The 20003-nt window shown below is 38.5% G+C and overlaps 2 long non-coding RNA genes across 2 annotated transcripts; both read right to left on the reverse strand.

Moving 5' to 3' along the window:
* Positions 1-1879: 1879 nt before the first annotated feature.
* LOC121035755 (uncharacterized) lies at positions 1880-11314 on the reverse strand. Its single transcript, XR_005793049.1, has 4 exons — positions 11023-11314; positions 10331-10475; positions 2541-2900; positions 1880-2391 (listed from the first exon to the last, which is right to left on the reverse strand). It is a non-coding gene; the product is annotated as an uncharacterized LOC121035755 (long non-coding RNA).
* Positions 11315-14584: 3270 nt separating this feature from the next.
* On the reverse strand, positions 14585-17571 carry LOC121036075 (uncharacterized). The gene is made up of 3 exons (XR_005793224.1): positions 17353-17571; positions 15760-16095; positions 14585-14977 (listed from the first exon to the last, which is right to left on the reverse strand). It is a non-coding gene; the product is annotated as an uncharacterized LOC121036075 (long non-coding RNA).
* Between the last annotated feature and the right edge of the window lie 2432 nt (positions 17572-20003).

Consider the following 20003-nt stretch of genomic DNA (forward strand, 5'->3'; position numbering starts at 1 on the left):
AAATCGTTCCCTTAAAAATACAGAAGAAACGCCAAGACTGTAAACTAACAAAAATGTGTGGCGACAGACAGTTGGTGCCTCATAATGCACTGGTGTTTCATTAATCACTGTCACAAACTGTACATTCCGATGTGTATGTGACTTCCAGGGTAATATATTGAGTAGTGAAAGTTGCATGTGAAGATCAATTTAATATTTCAGGACAAGGGGAAAAGTTTGTATTTGTAAGGACGGATAATACCTGATCAGATATTAAGATAATGTTCTTATCTTGACAGTCCCTTCTCCAAATGACCTGGAAGACTCCTAAAATCCAGGCTGTTATCCTAAGAAACATGTTTAAAATACTTCCCTTCAGTCAGATTCTGAGGTTTCTTGGGAGTAGAACCAAACGTTTGATAAGTACCTTTGTTTTGTTTCAAAATCTCTTTTGGGGCCAGATGTCTCCACTCATAATGTTTAATTCACTTGAGATAATGTGCCACCAAAGCATTTATCATGATTATGGTGTTTAACCCAAATTAGTGAGTGAAAGGATTTAAAATGATATCATTTGCTAGAAATTTTTGGGATTTTTCTTAAAGAAAGAAGTCTAACTCAGCCAATCAAATACATTCAATGTTCTCCTAAACTCATATTTAATCTTACATACATTTAAATTGTTTCATCTTCTTAAAGTAAGTTCTTAACTTTTCAACTAAGCAAATCTTCCCCAGAGGTAAAATCCCAATCCAGTGCCCGTTCTCTTAGAAAGTCTTACCTAACTGCTCACTTCCACTTAAAATATAGTTTGTACCACCTGTATTAATCATATTTCACTAGTTTATGTATATGTCACATATGTTGGTCATGCTTCCCCAACTAGATCTTAATTCATAAAGGAGAACAGGGAAGAGAATCAGTACTAATCGACCTGTTATAAACAATGGAATGTGCTACGTATTTTGTATATGTGATCCCATATTACAAGATCAAGGTTTTACACTTCTTGTTGAATTCCAAAATACAGGGCAAAACTGGTATTCAAGAAATGCTTGTTCATTTAAAATCAGTCTTTAAAGTTATTTCCTCCCGAAGATGTTATTAATGCTAGTTCATTCTATTAGCCATTAGTAAAGGTCTTTCTAAGATTAGCCAATTTTCATATTCATAAGAATTTTAGTCTCATTTTTATAAAAGCTAACAACTCAGAGGAGGTATCATGAAGTAAGACAACGACAATAACTTTAATGTGTTTTATGATCTTTTTCTCTTCCTTCCATCCCTTTCAAGGACTTAATGTGGAAGAAAAAGTTTACAACACATTCTCAACACAACTGTTACATTATAAACTCTTGACTAAAAATGCCTGGGTTCAAATTCTGACCCCACCATCATGAGCAAATTATTTAAACGGTGTACAGCCAGTTTCCTTTATCTGTAAAGTAGAGATAACAGCACATTGTCAGAGGTCTCTGTGAGGATTAAATAAGATATTGTGTACCAAATGGCTGGCCCTTAATAAGCACTCAATAAATATTAACTATTTTTTATTGTTACAAATTGTCTTTCCTCATTTCTCCATCTAAAGACTTGAGGAAAATAAAATCACACCTTATCCAAATAAGTGGGTGAAAATGTAATAAATACCTCAGATGCTTCATTCTCATCAAGCTAATATGAAAAATGGAGTGAGGGGCCCCTGGGTGGCTCAGTTGATTAAATATCAGACTCCTGATTTCAGCTCAGTTCATGATCTCATAGTTGTGACATCGAGCCCCGAGTTGGGCACTGTACTGAGTGTGGAGCTTGCTTGAGATTCTCTCTCTCTCTCTCTCTCTCTCTCTCTCTCTCTTTCTGTCTCCCTGTGCCCATCTCCCTCACCTGTGTTCTCTCCCTCTCTCTAAATAAATTAAAAAAAAAAATGGAGTGAGGTAAAGTTTATCAGACCAAAGATTAAACTTATACAGTATACGTCAACTTATCCCGTACCTCACTTTGATCCTCTTGTCTGGTATAACCTATTTCTCATACTTGGTTCACTCTGGTCCAATTTACTAATATAGATAAATCACGCATATGAATGTTCCCCGCCATTGTCTCATTCCTGCTTGCTGGAGAGGATTTGCCATTTCTTTCTGAGTGTCTCCCAATGCCTTCTGCCATCTGAGGAAAAGCCTCTTTTTCCAGATTGTTTCTCCTGAACTTGTGTCATGCACATTCAGAAGGAAAGTGGTAGAAATAAAACAACCAAACAAACAAACAAACAAAAACAGGGCCCAGACTGGGTCTGGGGAAAGCTCTCAGGAAGCTTCGGAAATGAGAAACCTGGGGGAAACCGCAGTGTGTGAAACTAGAGTAGAAATGGATTTAAAAAGTCATGCTGTAGACTTGTGTTCTCTTTGTGGTGTTCTAGAAAAAGAAATAAAGATATTTGATTATTTTGAAATGACTTTTTTAGTTTCTGAGTTTTTCTTTAACAACGGTACATTCTGAGACTGGACCACAGGCTTCATGGCTTTATAACTATTACCCAAGTTAAGCGCATGACTAAAATTTACCATAAAGTGTAGGAAGAAAAATTTGAGGGCACAAATTGTTGTAGTCGTGTAATAAGACAATTCATGTTGCTCAGCTTGGCTAAATAGCTTTCAGCCCTGGGCTCCAGCAAGCAGCAATCAATCACTCCACTCCACCATATTAAACAGCTGCATTCACTGGGTCACTTTATCCATCTGCATGTTTAATTTTTCGTACAAATTTCAAAAACACTTAATATTTCTCTTCCTTTATATTTCAGCTCACGTGTTTCTGCTTCTGTATATTTAAGATGATCTTTAAATCCATAAGCGCTTTTGGGAAGGTAGTATTTTTCCACAGCAGTCATCATCAGCCTTTTGAGTCTTGAGAATAAATGGTTCCTAAGAAACACACACAGAGTATAGGTGCTTTATTATCCTGAGAATTCTAAACTGGATGTCTCCCCATTCTCCTTCTAGTGCTTTCTCCACAAATCCTGCAGTTTATTATCCTAAAAATGAATTTGACTGCTAAAGGGTAGCAGACTATGCCACCTCAAAATATGCCACTTTGGTATAAAGATTGTTTTGAGCTGAGGGCAATTGAGAAAAAGCAGATACAAGAAAAGCTCTATGCCCTCCCCCTATTTATCTAAAAGCGGGACATAAATTGTAAATATGTCTCTCCTCTCCTCTCCACCAGGAAGGACAGAAGTTAATCACTAGAGACAACTCTAGATCCTTATCAGCCCAGAGATGGCACCAGATGAACCCACATAACAAATGTTTCCAACTAGCCTTTATCTTCTATTAGTTCCCCAATACATTTGCCTTCCCCCAATATGCTTCCCTAAAGCTCAAAGTTGTTTTTCCTTTGTCTTGTCATTTCTCCAAAAATGCATTGTTCTTCTGTTAAGATGTCATATAAGCCCAAGCTCTAATCACCCCTTTGAGTTACTCATCCCTGGGTACTTCCATGTGTAAACACACATGAATACACTTCTGTTTGCTTTTCTCTTGTTAATTTGTCTTTTGTTACTCCAATTTACAAGGCCTCAGCCAGTGAAACTAAGCTAGGTAGAGGGAAAAGTTTTCCTCCCGGACATCACCATATTCATGCTTAAAACCCCTGTTGGCTTCCTATACTTATGGAATAACCCATCTCCGCAGATGGCCCTTCACAATGAGCCCCAACCTGTCTCCCCAACTACTCTTTTCCAGCACTTTCTGTAGGGGGCCACACAAAACTTTTCCCTACTGCTTGAAGACACTTTGCCTGGAAACTGGGGAGGAGCCGCTCTCATATAAACTGTTTCTTGTATCTAAAATGTTCTTCTGGGAAAATGTATACTGCTAATTACGCATGACTCACTCAACACTTGACTCAGTTCAAGTGTCCTGTCAGTGGTGGCTTTTCCTCAACTTCTCCAGGTAGTGTTAATATTCCTGGGGCACCAATTTTTTATTATCTCCTTTAACCATGACAAGAACCAAAGAGAAATTCTTATTAGCCTCATTGTACAAATAATAAACTGGGACTACAGAATGTAAAGGACTTGTTTTGAGGGTACAACTGGCCAATTTGCCCCCACTGCCCTCACAGCCAAGGAGCTGTCCCTCCTCTGTGCTCTTGTAAATTTCTTTTGCAGTCTTTAGCAGGAAGTATTGAAAATATCTATCTCAGTCTGTTTCCTCTGCAGTTCTAACTGGATTCCTTCCTGAAGTTAAGATGTCCATAGTCCCAGGACTACCTATCGTTTTTGGTGTTCATCTGTTTCTTGAGGCAGTGCAGCAATCAAGCAATGAAACATTTTCTAATTGAAGAATGAAAGGAAACATGAGCTGATAGTTTAATGAGCACCTATGCTATTTACCAGGCATTATGCTGATTCTACAAAGCTCATTCAAACTATTTAATGAGTTTTACCAAAAGTCCCCTTTTTTATCAAAACTTATTTATATTACATAAAATATAACACAAATTTCTAACACTTTAACCAAATGAAGTAAATCTGCTAAACTTTCAGGAATTACAGGCTTGCTTAGAACTTATTATACAAATTGTTGAAGATGCATTTCTTATGTGTTAATAAAGAACAAAATCAGTGAAAGCCAACTAAGAACCAGGGCAAAAAAAGTGCATGCAATTTGTTCTCTTTACACAGATGTAAACCCATCAGCCTGCATTTCTTTTTCTTTTATTCACGTAGTGGCAGTAAACAGGCAACCCAGTCTTCTGTGTGTTCTGTTGTATTTTAGGCTCTTTTGATGACAAGTGGAAGACCAGTTCAACCAGCCTAAGTGAAAAGGAGATTTAATTATAAGAATTCAAGAGGGTCTCACAAATTCCACCCCTCTAAAGGAATTGGACTCAGAAATAAAAGCTGCTAGGCAGTGACTCTCTCTCTCTCTCTTTCCATGGTCTCTTATCTCCACAATTCTCTTTGCTGGTTTCCATCATTGCTTTTTGTCATTTCTCTGTTTCTCTTTCTACATAGTGGAAGATGGATAGCTCACCCAGGGACATTTTACATGCTGTGTGCCTCTAGCCATGTTTATAGACTAATGAGATGCCTCTGAGAATCAGTTTCTTAGAGAATCTGATTGGCTCAGCATGGTCAGGTGTCCACTCTGGGCCAGTTGCAAGCAGTCAAAGCAACACACACAAAGAAAGAATAACCTAGGGGTGAATTTCTCAGAGAAAACGAGTCAGTGTTAACTGAGCAGATGCCCCAATAGTTGTCCATTCCATACATGTTCTTATCCAGCTTTCTTCTGGCAAGGAAACCAGTTAGAATGTCTGTATGTTACAATTTTGCCAAACATTCAAAATACACAACATTGAGGCATCAATTTCTCAATTTGTAGTAGATTCAGTCCTAAAAATTTAGACCACTATTTTCTAGCCACTATAAAATCATTAGGAATGATTGAATCCATACCTTATCTGGTTGTTAGGTAAGTTTCTCCACTTTCCCAAATAGATTGATGTTTTCAGTTCAATATAACTACAACTAAAGAAAATGTGCGGAGGAAATGTCTTTTCTTATTACATTATAATCGTGTTTGTGTCATAACAAAGTGGCTAAATGAAAGGGACATACTCAAATCACTGCAGGACCAAATTAGCAAATTGAATAGTTTTGGTGTGTTCACAGAATAACCGATTAAACCGTGTAACCTCGAGAGAGGCAGTTTCCAATACACAGAAACATCGAATAGGAGGGGCCTCTGCTCTGAAGATGTAATTGGACATGGATGAAGGGGTAAGTCAGAAAATGCTCACCTAAATCCCTCCCTAATTTTGCCTACTTCAAAATTATTAGCCCCTCGCCTTTAAATACAGAAATAAGTATTATCGACTTGTTGTTTTTCACAAAAGTAAACTTGTGTAAATAAAATTGCTCCCCAAATTGCCAAGTTTCCAGTCTCCAAATCACCAAAATTGCTGACGAAAAACTCCTATGACTAGGCAATAAACCGAGTGCACGATGTCATCTCCGCCCTCCGCGCCCCCCGCGCCCCCCCCCCCGGCCATTGAAATGACAGTAAGGTGTTTAAAAGAGAATGAATTGGTAACATCATAAATGGGGGGTTATAGAAAGTACAAGAGGTGGCCTAATTAGGAAATGAAAGCAGATGGGGATCGCAGGGAAGTGTACCCCCAGGGTGGAGGAAGCCACACACTCAACGGTATATACACTTGTTGAAGAATGCTGTATTTCAGGGAGGACCCTTCTTAGGTGAAGTTCTGGAAAAACTCTAAATAAAGAATCAACAGATTAGAGGGAAGCAAAGGGCTGTGGAATAATGCCAGTCAGTGTCTAAACCAGAAAAATAAAAACCTTGGGGCACCTGGGTGGCTCAGTCAGTGAAGCATTTAACTCTTGATTTTTGGCTCAGGTCATGAGCTCCCGGTTTGCGGGTTCGAACCCTGCATCAGACTCCGGCTGACAGTGCGGAGCTTGCTTGGGACTGTCTCTCCCTCTCTCTGCCCCTCCCCTGCTTTTGCACTCTCTCTCTCTCTCTCAAACACAAACAAACAAACAAGAAAAACCTTAAAAGGAATATAATAACAGGGGTGGGTTTTCTCTGCCTGGAATTGTGTGGCAATTAAAGAAAACCTTTAAAAGTTATCCTAAACTAGAGAAATCAACTGCTACAGAGAATGGGTTATCCTGATCATGGGAAGAACTGGAAATGCCCAAGATCTTGAGATGGTGATGCAACTCAGAGATTGGCAATTGCGGTAAGCCTCTACCATCCCCAAGGGCTAGAAGAGCCAAAGGAAAAGGGAGTGTTAACAGAGCCCAAAGCTATCGCCTTCTAGCAGAAGTTGAAATGGCCGCAAGCCTGCGCAGTTGAAGCTGAGACCATAGAAGAAAGGACAGATTGGCAGGAGAGGTATGAAGAAGGCACTGCCACTTCTGCAAATGCTGCCTGCGATACTACAGCTGCCTGGGACACACAAACAGTGATAAATACCCTGGTTTCTCTTCTTCTTCCCACTCTCCAGTCTTCCACCTGTACTTTCTGCTGGAGAAATCTATCCAATTGACAAGGAAGCCTAAGAAATAAGGCTCAGGTGCCTGGGTAGCTCAGTTGGTTAAATGTCCAACTCTTGGTTTCAGCTCAGGTCGTGATCTCATAGCTCGTGAGTTTGAGTCCCGCATGGGGCTCTGTGCTGACAGTACAGAGCCTGCTTAAGATTCTCTCTCTCCCCTTCTCTCTTTGCCCCTCCCCCACTTGTTCCCTCTCTCTCTCTGTCTCTCTCTCAAAATAAGTAAATAAACTTAAAAATTAAAAAAAGAAAAAGAAAAAGAAAAAGAAGTAAGGCTTCTGTTCTGTGGAGCAGGGCAGGAGGAGATTGAGGAATACCTTTGAGATCATATAGCCATATGGCAATCTAGGCACAGTTTTCAGGTAAATGCTTTCTAAAGGAACTAACTCCCTAACAAGACAGACTTCGGGGCCCCAGTGGGAGTTAATACCCTAGAGCAAAGCCTCGTTCTCATTATTATTTTTTTTCCAAGAGTGGGGAGGAGGTCTACCCCTAAATGGTAAAGTGCACCTGCTGTTTTTTACACACACAAAATTCCTGGCAGAGAAAACCCTCCCCTGTTATTACATTCATTAATTGAACCTTTTATTCACAACTTCGAGTGGACAAACCAAAGAATACTATTTATGTGAGAAAAACCAGGGGGTCAAAAAAAGGGGGCTTGAACAGAAGCAAGTGACCCCTAAGAAACAAATAATCCATGGAATGGAATTAGTCTTTCAGAGAGATTCAAGAATATGTTGCTCACAAAAAAATAAATAAATAAAATAAAACCAAAAAGCAAAACCAAACAAACAACAAAAAAAAAACCCTAGCACATCAAGAAGAGATCACTATGAAAAATACACAAATAGAAAATGAGCATTCTTGGAAATTAGATGTATGAATGGCAAATTTTTAAAAAATAATATAAGTCAAAATAATTCTAATTTGAAACCCAGAGCCAAAGCCTCAAAGATTAAATATATAGGTTATGATATATATGTTGAATGGTAAACTGAGGCACATTAAAATTTACACTACTTTCTTTGCACAGACATCCATTCAAATTAGGCAGCACCGAACAAAGTTAAGAGTGTTCCCCTGACAAGCTGGGAAAGGCTTTTGCAGATGGAAGCAAAGTAAGGGAATTATTTGATTGGCTACTGCTTAACCAGTTGTCCAATTTGTGGAAGCCTAGTTGGATGTTTGCGATTAGATGTTCTTAAGTTTCATTTTCTCGGATTCAAGTGCATTGACCCTGACTTAGGTTTCAGTGTGTTATATAGGCTACCAAGATCTTAGACCACCTCAGTTTAAGTTTCCTTGTACATATGTGATTAATATATATGTAGCTTTGAATAGAAATTTATATATGTAATATATTTAAATGCATATAAAAATGCATGCTAATTTATAATATATAACTTTTTAAAATATACTTTGTGTTATATATTATATATATTTGTATTATATATTATACATATATATGTTAAAGAAAAATTAATAGATATGGAGACTTAATCAAGAGGTTCAATATCCTAAGAGAAATTCCCAACAAAGAGAACAGAAGTGGGAGACATTAAGCAGGAGGCAGAGAAGAAGAAGCAAATTTGCAGGAACTCAAGAAATGCCCGAGTGCCAACTGGGCATAGGATGAGGTATTCATACCTATACCAACAGGAACTAGTTATATCCTTCAGCGTTCTCAGTCTGAGGGCAATTAAAAATGTGAGGGTATAAAATAAAGACATTTTTGAACACACAATGAGTTATCTTCATTTACCTTTTCTTATAAAAAAAAAACAGCTGTAGTTTCTTTTCAAAACAACAGAAAAGAAATTGAAAAAAGGGAAGCCATGAGATCCAAGAAATAGTACACCCAACACAGAACTACAGTGAAAAGAGACTCTTTCAAAGCAGGCTCTGTGGAAAGTGAGAAGAAACAATGGTCAAACTTGGCAAATGAATATGGAAGGTTTTAACCACAATGTTTTCATGTTGACATATAATGCAGCTAAAAGGCAGGATCTTTGTGGGGCTGAAATAAAGGTTTATGCTGCCTCCTTAAATAAAAGAAAGTAACAGAAACTTAGAAGCTCACGGAAGATCAAAGAACTCTATAAGGAAGCCTTGGACCAAATATGAAGAAAGGTGCAATATGGAATAACTTTGAGGTCCTCATGGAGTGGAAGGAAAGAGATCTACTTGACCTTCACGATTAAAGTGGCCCATTTTTAGTGAGATAAAATTATATCATTCTACCATGTTCCATGGTGGTTAATAATTGCTGCAATTAGAATATTGAAAACACTTATTGGGTCTGAATTCTAGCCTATAAAGTATAGATAAATGGTTAAATATTTAATTAATTATAACGGTAATGCAGAATTTAAATAGTACGAATTTGGTCAGTGTAAAAATAATGACAGTTTACAGAGCTAAGTAAGTATAGAGAAAAAGTAGGAAAAATTGTGTAAAGAAGCACTAATGTTTCTATCTTAATAATGGGACCTATGGAGTAATGAATATCGATTTTGATGAATAAAACATGAAATTTAGTAATCAGGTGACAAAAATTTAAGGGGGCGGAAGTCCACTGGAAGTTAAGAGAGTATAAGTTAGCTAATTCATCAGCTTCCATATAGAAAAATGAATATTTTAAGGTATAAATTTGAGGGTTTATAATTGTTAAATAATTTTAAGCGGTTAGTGTAAAATAGAGGTATGAATGTGCAGTTTAGCACAGGAGTTCCAAGTTGATGGCCCATAAGCTAATTCTGCAAGAATCCATTTTTGTTGTTGTTGTTTATTTCCCATATAATGTTTGTAAAACTTGAGAAGCTTAGCCAAAACATTCAGATTTCTAATTGATCTTTTAAAAAAAAAAAAAGAATGTAAGAAAGATCTAGCAACACTGAAATTGCATTCCTCCGTGGGAGCAATCGGCCAGGGCTAGCAAACAGGCTTGCCTTAGATGGAGCCTGTGCTATGCCTTTGGCAACATTCTACAGGCTTCCAGGTATGTTACTTATGCCCTGCTTTCTTTGTTTACACCAACTGCCTAGCTTCTGTGAGAGTGGAATCTTTGACCCCTCACTGAGAGTTACAGAGTTAAATATCAGAAGAACTATACCTGGCTCAAGGTTGGTACCTCTGGGGAAATGAGATCAAGGGTGGAAAGACTTCAGTATGGGAGATAATAATCTTTCATTTCAGGACAGTTTTAACCAGCTCTTTTATTTCTATGTCTATTTGTCCATGTATTTCTATGTCTATGCCCATATCTTACCTGGCTCTAGTCTGGCCACAGACTGAGTCAGAGATAATAAAGCTTCAGAAAAAAAATGAAGAGACCCTATGCTTGTTGAAGGGTCAACTATAAGTAGGAAGATGGCTTTCAAGGCAATGGTTCAGTATCTGGGGGTTCACGGATACTATAAAAAATAAAATAAAAAAAATTAGAACAACCTATCTGCCTAGTGGAAGTAATATACTGTTTCTCTGATTTTGCTTGTGGCCAACTGTTAACTCTCCCAAATAACCATGTGCCCCTCTACATTTCCCAGCCGTCCTTGTAGGATGTTGCAATTATGTGACTAGACTCTAGCCGACAGGATGTGGGCAGATGTGATGTAAGCCGCTCCCAAACCTGGCCCAAAAACTCTTCCCAAGCAATCTTACATATGTCTTTCCCTTCCTCAGCAATTTGGAAGCCAGGTGTTCAAGATGTCTCAGCTGCAAGACAGAGGGAGCCTATCTGACCCATATTGGACTGTGATGTGAACAAGAAATAAGCCTTGTTGTGTTAAGCAGTTGAGATTTGGGGATTGACTGTTCCAGTAGTTATTGTTAGTTACCTAAACCAGTGACTCGCAAACTTAGCATGTTTCAAAATCACCAGAAGAGCTTGTTACAATACAGACTGCTCACAGGTGACTTAATATGAAGTCTCCTACATATTAGCATTGAAGCAATACTTACAATAACATGAGTCCACTGAAATGAAGATGTAGGATGAATGGACGATGCCAGATTTCTGAGATCAGCATAATGGTGCTTGTATCTACACTGAGGTGTTACAGGCAGTCTGGAACATGATGACTTCAAGTTACCATGAAGCACAATTTCAATTACAGCGTAATTATGATCTGGGAAACCAGAAGGCAGATGGATCAGCCTCCTGTGAGGTCACCTCTGTTAGGGAAAAGCCCAGGTCAGACTACAGGTGAAAAGTATAGAAGAGAAAATGTAAGCAGACACAGACCCCGGGGAAGTCACATATTGGAGTCATGATCAGTGTCACAACCTCATACCTACATGTCAATCTCTAACAGTTCCAAACAGGACCTTTTCATTTCCACCTAGGAGCAATCATAAAAAGTTTCCTGCCAGGGGAAGGAAAATACCCAATAGGAATCCCATGATTTTATGTCAAGAACACTGGCAGAAAACAAATGAATTTCTTTTTTTTTTTTAATTTTTTTTCTCAATGTTTTTTATTTATTTTTGGGACAGAGAGAGACAGAGCATGAACGGGGGAGGGGCAGAGAGAGAGGGAGACACAGAATCGGAAACAGGCTCCAGGCTCCGAGCCATCAGCCCAGAGCCTGACGCGGGGCTCGAACCCGCGGACCGCGAGATCGTGACCTGGCCGAAGTCGGACGCTTAACCGACTGCGCCACCCAGGCGCCCCAACAAATGAATTTCTAATGACCTAGGAGCGACAGACTCAACCTTAGAGGTTAAAAGCAGTGATTAGACAAAATTCAATTTTCTTTTCTTTTTTCAGATATACAAAACGTGCGCCTGTGCGGTGGGTATTTCTACAGTACTTTTCACAACATTGATTTGATTATGTTGCCTAATTTGTCACTGTTCCTTCCCAAAAAGATAGTTTTCCATTAGCCTCTTCAATAACTTCATATTCTTCTTGTATCCCCTGCCATGAGCCACACAGGCTAGTCTTTCTTCTTATACAGAGAGATAATAAAACTCATTTTTCTTTTTGTCTTTGACTTACTAATATTTAATTTGTTAATTATCTCACCATCATATGATAATAAATTATCCATGTTTTCCAGACACTACTTTTTCTGTTTCATTTCTTTCCCTTGGTTTCTTGCATAGATCTGATCACAGAAATTCCTGCTTGGACATTGCTGTTAATATTCTTGAGGAGAACTTTGTTACTGCAAGTTATTAATGGAGAGTCAAATGAGAACAGTATGATTACACTATTTGATTTTTCCCATTCTATTTGCAATCCAATGGGATATTCACTCTTGATGTTATTAACTCTTCACATTTAAATTTTAATCCTCATTTATAAGCCATCTGTTGTCCTTAACTCTACAGGTCAAAAAAAAAAAAAAAGAAATTAGATTTTTCTCTGTCCTCTTGAGAAATGTGACTACAGGAAATGATGAGCAAAAATGAATTTTACTGCAGTCTTGACATTCAAAAATTTTAAATATCTCAAACTATTCAGAAAAAGGTAGCCTTTAATTCTACTTCATTCATACTGTCTTCACAGTAAGTATTATTAACCATCTGCTCTCTACAAAGCTTTGTGCTAGGTGTTGAGGAAGATCCAAACATCAACGAGACACAATCTCCTGTATCTTCTTAGAACTTAGAAGTAATATACATTCATAAGTAGTGATGGTCTTGATAGTAAATGTTAAAGTCTTTAAGAAAAGGAGAACTTAAAAGCTATCTATCGGAAGATAGATTATTTAGAAGAGGAATCAGTGAGAGTTTCATGGACATCTGAACTAGTTCCTGAAGAATTGTAGGATAGTGATTGTACAGGAAGGAAGTGTAGATGGGAGAAGGCAGTACTATATGGAGCATGTTTGGGAATGGGGTAACTTCGGAGGAGGCTATCAAGACAGCATAGGGTATCATTAGGAATAAGGTTGACAAGAGGCAAACCGGTACCAGATTACAGATGTTTGAAGGTAACATTCAGGAATTTAGAAGTCACCCTGTGGTCCTGAAGGGTGTGACAGAGTGTGTGAGAGTGACAGTTTTGTTTTCAGAAGATTGATCTGGTAACAGGCGTGTAAAATCTGAAAATCAGATTCAAGAGATATTGATGGAAGAGAAATTGTGTGGGTCAAGCAGACAGAGAAATCAAAGATGACTCTGAAGTTGAGAGCCTGACTGACTGGGTGGGTGGTGACTACGCGCAGCAAAAAGCAAGTCAGAAGAAGCAGCTTGTCTGGGGAAAGGTGTTACTACAGAATAGCTGAGTTGAAAATGCCGGTTGGGAACCCAGACAAGGCCAGTGCAGAAATAGAGCTGAAGCTCGAAAGAGGGCTGGTTGTTAGTGTTGAAGATTTGGAAAGAGATTAAGACCAAGGGAGGGGAGAGGCGGTAATTAAAATCACCGAATGAAAGAATATGGTGACAGAAACGTAGAGAGCTAATAATTATCTGGGACTAGCATTACCCGATTTACTTCATTCACTCACACTAAATTCAGAACAGCTCCTAGAACCTCCATCATAGAGAGAACGGTCAACAATGTTGAATGTTACAGTAAAAGGTAGATCTGTGGATTTCTGTTTGCATTTGGGATTAAAGTCATGATTCTGAGAATCTACATATGCAGTCTTTTTATTTCCTCGCGTCAAGTGTAGAATTTGGCAGTTAGGTAGGTCATTTGACATAGTCAGAAATCTAACTGGGTAACTCCTAACTCACCTAACTGGAGTTTGAATCATTCATTTGGATTTTCTAGAAGTGAACACATTGTTTTCTAACTCTGTGTCTTCTGGCTAAACTCTAAGCTCCTGAAAGGTAGGGCTTGGGTCTTGCAAGGGCAAGGCCCTTGAAGGAAGCTTGATACTTGCTTTTGTTACGTATAGTAGTAGAATAAAAATTGGCCTCAACTATGTGAAATCTTCAGCCATTTGCAGGAGTAATTAAGAATAAAAGAAGAGAACCAAGGATTCAGCATAATGTGTGTGCCAGGACCAGTAGAATGCTAAAGAATGGAGAGCTAACAAAGGTAAAGATGACCCTCGAATTTAACAGGAAGTCAGACTTCCCCTAGCTACTGGAAAGACATTCTTTATGGATTAAAAAATAACTATTATTTTCAATTTACAAATGAGTTTATAAAGGCAGACAGGTTAAGTCACTTCTGGAAGATCCTAATGTGTCAGCAGGAAATCAAAGCCTGAAGTTCGGAACTTGCTTCCCACTAAGGGCTCTGAGCTGTAACCTAAGAGAGAGGTTCCAAACTTTCCTAAAACTTCGCTTCTCAGGTCATGGGTCGTTATGCTTTTCCCCGAGGTTAGTTTTACATGAAGAATTCAGGGGAAACCTGCACTTTTAAGTGACAGAGAATTACAAATGCTATTATCTTTTTAGAAATCATATGGGGCTTCCTTTCTCAAAGCCGAAGTGGGAATAATCCATGGGAAGGTAAAACATCCTCCCCACTGCCATCCTCCTCCAAAATAAACATTTACTGCATAATGAACAAATGTGGGACAAATATATTTACTTGCAAAATGATGAAGGCGATTGTTGCTTCCCTTGGAAGAGGTTTATTAGATATTGGTTGAAAAGGTTCATTTCTTGAATAATAACCAGGAATAAACTGTGTCCATGTTACCGTGCAGCTTCTTTTCATTTTTAGCCTCACTGCAATCTTGAAAGAGGGCAGGGAAGAGTTAACCTAAGGCCCAGACAGTCCCCTGCTGATCTGTAATGAGTGAGAGCTGAAGCTGAATGTCAATAGCTCCTTGTGAACTTGGGTAACCCAGCTGAGCCCTCTGCTTGCCAGAGCTGGAGGAGGTAATCAGCTTGACCTGTGTGACCTTCCTGAGGCTGTGCTCTGTCCTGCATCGAGAAGCTTCTTTGCATATGATTCCTACATGCTACTCAGTTGAACTTCTTTTAGGAGAACTGATCCTGAGTCAGCCTTAAGAGGAAACATAATATAAATTAGTCAATGCTGGTTGCAGGTTGCACAATATAGTAGATGCTTTAAAAAAAAAAATAATAGGAACACATCCTGGAAACCTCAAAAAGATTTCCAGGAACAGCTATGACATCTGCCCTTCCAGCGTTATTAAAATAAATTGAAGGTTATGTAACAGTTCTATCAGCACTTCAGATTTCTTGTGGAGTTGTGTTTCATCGAGTGCTTTCACCTTTCTGGGTTTGGTAAATGGATTTACTTTTGTTTTATTGTTTACTCATCACTGTTTTCACTGCATAGTCCCAAGGATGCCATACACACAGTGTTTACAGTATAGATTCTAGGTATACTGCATAAGATTTTCTTTGAATTTCTAACAGCATTTTGTCCTTATTCTGTTCAATAAATGAAACTTGAACAATAACTAAACTTCTATCTGGGTCTAAATATGCTGTTATTAGAAGAATATTATTCACTGAGAGAATGAATGTAATTCTGATGCTAAACTGCATAACTTACATAACCATATCGAAAATGGCACAGTACTTCCCATAAAAGTAAGAGTGATTTGAATCACAAAGATCAACCTATCATAGACTATACAAATCCATACGTAAGTCCCATAACAAATACAGAGTTTATATTCCCAAGAAAATGGGGCTTAAATGTAACAAAAATATTCAGTTAACTTATGCTCATAGGGGTGTCCAAGTATTCCAAATCAAAGGCACATTATTCCTCGAGGAGCTAGAAACTTTATTCCTACCCTAAAGCAAACTTACCTCCAGGTATATCTATTATGCATATTCAGTCTTTAGAACTGAGGAATCCTCCATCATGACAAACGAATTTTGCCTGGAAAAAATAAATGCCTAAGCTGTAGTTTTCCCTAGTTTTTATAATAATGAAGTTTAAAGTTCTTAGTAAAGAATTGCTCCAGAAAGGTGAAATCTTTATCAAATGCAATCAGCCACCGTCATTACTTTGCAGGTTAAAGGAACACAGAAGATACTGCTGCAGGGTGGGCAAAGGAAGCCAGTAACGTGGGAAGTCACAATCTGTCGTCAAACATTGTAAAATACTTTGTCGCCTTCTTTGGACAAATGCACATGGTGAAACTGTGGGATGGGGGGAGAAAAAAGCCCATGAACAGTTCTATATTAAGCTTAACATTATACTCTCAGCTTGGTCCTAAGAGAAACAACACAGTTATGAACCCTCAGATGAGCCGAGGCAACAGATGATAAAGATTACTTGAGGGAAATGACACCTATATATTTGACCAAAACTGTCAAACACACACACACACAGAAAAACTACAAACCACTGCACTTTACCCAGACTTGCCCATTTCTGGCTCAAGCGTCATGTTCACTGACAGCTTGCACATCTCTGAATAAATATCTTAAGAGGACAATTCCCAAAGGAGGTTGATTTTTCAAAACACATGCCACGTGCCCAAGTAAATCATGTATTGAGACTGGACTCTGACAGCCAACTTAAACGAATGAAATATATTTTCCTTGCCGATTTTTAAAAGCTTGTCAAGATTGGCTTGCATGATAACTCGTTATTTTAGCAAAGTCTAAGTTTGTATATAGAGTTGGCCTCTAGAAAGTATCACGTTTGTTTTGCCCCTAGAATATTTTCTTATTACAAAGATTTGTGGAATTAATCTCTGTGAAAGTAAATGTAAAAAGCAAATCTTCTTTACCTCATGGAATCGCATTATAACTGCACAGGAGCACTTCGCTGCTTTATTTGGACTGACTGTTTTTGCTCCCCTGTCCCATGTCACCAGCTCTACCACCCACACCTCCCTGAAGGGAGAAGAGCTCTGTCAGAAGACTGCCTGGTAAATCAAAAGCGCTTCGTGGATAGTCATACTGTGTGTTGCACCAGAATGAGCCCTACTTATGCAGCATTCTCCAAATGACTTTCTGCTGGCTCTCTCTTCAATCAAATGCCTGATACCTGAAATGAATGAGGAGACTTCGGAAATTGCTCTAGTAACTAGGTTAAGCTAAACAAATACACTTAAGTTTTGCCTAGTTCCATAGTTCTATAGCCAAATGTGATTTGCACAGATTAGCTGCCAAACTATACTTTTCAAGCGATCTTTACTGAGCTCACAAACATGACCATTGTGCTAGGTACTAAGCAACACGAAGACTGATAATGTTACCATCCCACAGACATTCTTAAGGGCCGTACATGATGGAGACTCTGTCACACTCTGTGATGAGTAAAGGGAAAGAAAGACAATTAAGATAAGATGTCCAATCTACAGGAGTTTCCACTCAAGCAAGAGGAAAAGAGAAGTAATAATTATAATAAATTGTACACAAACCATAAAAGAATTATAAGTCATGTACTGAGTACCCAAAGATGGGAGAAATTGTTGTTGTTGTTTGTTTGTTTGTTTTTTCTGAGCCACTCAGCAGAGGTGGCCTGAGTGAGGCCTTCAAAGATGGCTTTGAACTAGGAACTGGAGATGCCCAATGCTACTTGAGGATCCATATATTAGTAGGTAGCCCAATGCTGGAAGTGCTGAGACTCATCCTGGGTAAAGGGGAAGAACAACAAAAGCTAGAAGACAGGGCAACCAATTTTTATAATGTGTTTATTATGAAAGATTCCTAACATTCACAAAAGGGAGTGAATAATAAAATGATCCCTCAATAAATGCCCATCACCCACATTTAAAGATTATCAAAATGGTGGCACATTTGTTTTATCTACCTTTTTTTCTTTTCTTCCTGAGTTTTTTAAAAAAATGTTTAAGCGTTTTTTATTTATTCTTGAGAGAGAGAGAGAGAGAGAGAGAGAGAGAGACAAAGTATGAGCTGGGGAGAAGCAGAGCAAGGGAGGGACACAGAATCCAAAGCAGGCTCCAAGCTCTGAGCTAGTAGCACAGAGCCCAACGCACGGCTCGAACTCACAAGCCATGAGACCGTCACCTGAGCTGAAGTCGGACGCTCAACCTACTGAGCCACCCAGATGCCCCTCTTCCTGAGTTTTTTAAAAAGGATATGCCAGGGGCGCCTGGGTGGCGCAGTCGGTTAAGCGTCCAACTTCAGCCAGGTCACGATCTTGCGGTCCGGGAGTTCCAGCCGCGCATCAGGCTCTGGGCTGATGGCTCAGAGCCTGGAGCCTGCTTCCGATTCTGTGTCTCCCTCTCTCTCTGCCCCTCCCCCGTTCATGCTCTGTCTCTCTCTGTCCCAAAAATAAATAAACGTTGAAAAAAAAAAATTAAAAAAAAAAAAAAAAAAGGATATCCCAGACATCTATCAGTTCACCTCTTCTGATTTCAATATGTGTCTCTAAAATGGATGGGCATTATCTTATATAATCACAATGCAGTTATCATGAACAAAATTAGTGATAATTCTGAAGTATCACCTAATAATAGTAGGGCCATATTAAATTTCCTCATTTTCCTCAAAACCGTCTTTTTACATGGCTAATTTATTAAGTTGGTGATGGGTTTTGTTTTCTTAAGCTCAAATGCCATCCCATGGAGTTGGGTAGTATCTCATAGGCAGTGGGATTTGCTGGAGGGCCTGGACTATATCTAAATCCTTATTGAATTGCCCTGTACCTAGCACAGTTCCCAGCCCAGGATTAACCCTACACAAATGTTTGCTGAACTGCACTGACTTGAACTGAGTAAAGCTTTTAAGTAGAGTGGCATCTCATCAATACTCAGTTTTAACATAGTGTTAGTAGCGCTAGGAAGGGGCATTGGAAAGCCTGTCCTCACAAAAACTCTGTACGCTCAAGGAGGTGGTAAGACATGTGGTCAAATTGTAGGTGTCAAAGTACTACGAACCATAAACTGGAACTTCATAGAACAGAAATTTCTCAGTTTATAGATTTTCTGAAATGACAAGTCTTTGTGCCTTCTGGGTAGAGGCCATACTTTACGTACCCTTGCATACCTGAATAGACTAATATCCGAACAAACTAATATCAAAGATAGATGTTCCTCAACCAGACCAAAATATTTCCTTCTGATGATTAAAATTTTAAAAATATTTCTTTCAACAGTATTTCGGGTGGGTTTTTCTTGGACTAGCCTGTGTATTCTTAGTATCTAAGTAAAGAAACCACCTGAAGAGAGAGAACTCTATCCAGGAAGAATGGTACTGATCACTGTAGCAAAGTTTCATTGCCTTATACTTTGACACACACTTATACATTTCTTATCCCATTGTTTTGCTTTGTTACTCACAATTAGTGGAATATATAAGTAGTATTACCTAACATTTATAGGTAAGTAAACTGAGGTCCAGAGTAAGGGAGTGCTGTAGTCAAGGCCTTGAAGCTATTTATTGGTGGAGGCAATTTGAAGTCAAGTCTTTGGATACCAAGAACAGCGCTGGTGGTTTTATGTTTCAACAATTTTCTTGATTTTAATTTTCCATGCTTAGCATTGTTTTGACTTCAACCGTTCGATGGCACCAAATCTATTGAGCAGAAGAAGCTGGAAGGCAGCAAAGGCTCCCTGTCTTTGTGGGTGAAACAAATAAATAAACTTTAAGCAGTTTGGAGTATCTTTGACAGCTGACAATGTCCTCTTCATATAATTTTTATAGATTCTTCAGGATCCATTATTATTTTTGAAGCTCTCTTCCAAGAAATCAACAGAATCCTATTTCCCCAATACAGTAGGCCTCTACTTGTAATTAGTGATGTGTTTAATTTGTTCATAGTATCCATAATATATGTATTGTATGAATAGATAATCAGATATTAATACTGCATTGACTTGACATTAAATTTTACTATGAAAATCTTTATAAGATCGGGTTATAGTATTGAAATAAAATGCAGAGAGCAACAAGTAGTTCTGGTTCAATTATTCCATGGCAAATTATCTTCAATTTATTATGAATAAATGTATATGGATCTTGCATTATTAATATGCAAACTATGAGTTCTGCATTCAGCTTTGTATTGTTGTTCCTTGTATGACATCCATTTTGGTCAGCTCGTATTCTTATTTCCAGTGCTACCTGAGTTT

Source organism: Herpailurus yagouaroundi, unplaced genomic scaffold (genome assembly GCF_014898765.1).
Source record: "Herpailurus yagouaroundi ecotype Mexico unplaced genomic scaffold, PumYag 162, whole genome shotgun sequence".
In the NCBI taxonomy this organism is placed as follows: domain Eukaryota; kingdom Metazoa; phylum Chordata; class Mammalia; order Carnivora; family Felidae; genus Herpailurus; species Herpailurus yagouaroundi.